Source organism: Cynara cardunculus, unplaced genomic scaffold (assembly GCF_001531365.2).
Source record: "Cynara cardunculus var. scolymus isolate 2C unplaced genomic scaffold, CcrdV1 Un_Scaffold_1817, whole genome shotgun sequence".
Classification (NCBI taxonomy): domain Eukaryota; kingdom Viridiplantae; phylum Streptophyta; class Magnoliopsida; order Asterales; family Asteraceae; genus Cynara; species Cynara cardunculus.
The window spans coordinates 6,526-7,785 of NW_020200883.1; positions in this window are offsets into that span (position 1 = coordinate 6,526).

The following is a 1,260-nucleotide window of genomic DNA, read 5'->3' on the forward strand; positions in this document are numbered from 1 at the left end:
ATCAACAGCTGGAATTATAGTTTATCTTGTTAATAATGCTTATCCATGTAAAAGATAAACTTTATCTGTTAGCTAGACTATTTGCTAGAAAGTAGCAATABATARTTATCTTAGTATTAGCCAACTAGTATAAATAGATGATTAGGTCTGTTGTAAAAGAGCGCAAGTGATAGAGAAAAAAGGCTTTTACTCTTTGTTTTACGTTTTATTATTTATAAAGTAAAACCTTTGAAGCTCAAAACTGTTCTTGAATGTTCTAATTTTATTTTTGAGTCTTCATAACTTTCTTCGTAAAATCACTATAATTTGGTTATTCATAACTAGATTATTAGTGTTATTGAGAGATCTGGGATCAACAATTGGTATCAGAGCCTATTGATTGATTATCCAATCAAACGATCATTTAAAATATCTCAATATTTTAATCTTCTTTCTCATTAAAAATTCTCTCTTCTTCTCCAAATTTTTCAATGGCTAACTGGAATTCTGCTTACAATGTTGGTTCTCTCACAAAGCCGCCAACTCTTCAACGGTTTTTTTCATAATCTGAAGAGGAAACTTCTGAATCAGATGATGAGATTAAAGCTTTCGCCAAATCATTGGCCTTAATTACAAAACAAATCATCAGAAAACCCTACGAGCGAAAAGAGTTCAGAAGGGAAAAGTTCCAGTCATCCTATGATAGAAAGCCATCCAAATTCTATCAAAGGAATGAAAGAAGAGATGAAAGAGAAGAAAGGGACGAAAGAGGAGAAGAGAGAAGAGAGGAAAGAAGAGAGGACGAGGAAGGAAAGAAAAATGACCTTCGATGCTTCAGATGCGGAAAACTTGGTTATTTTTCCAAGGAATGCAAAGGACGTTTGATCAAGGATGTTGATTACTATAAAAAAAATAGAAGTATAATTCAAGAGAGCGAAGCTTGATGGCCGAAAAAGAAAATTGGGTGTCCGACTTTTCATCAGATGATGAAGATAAGGCGCTCATTTGCCAAATGGCCACGTCYAATGCAGAATCCTCCTCCAACTCTGACGATCAGGTATGTGAGTCTTACACAAATGAAACCAACTATGTTCCATCAGAACTAGAGTTAAGGGTAATCCAGCTTTCAGAAGATTTCTTGAAATTAAAAAAAAAATTAAGTTTTGAAAAATCTGAAAGAATAAAAGCGAAAAAAGAAGCAAGTTTCTATAAAAGAGAAACTGATCTTCTAACCGCAGAAAAAGAGGACTTAGCAAAAGAAAAGACTCGCATAAGCACCCT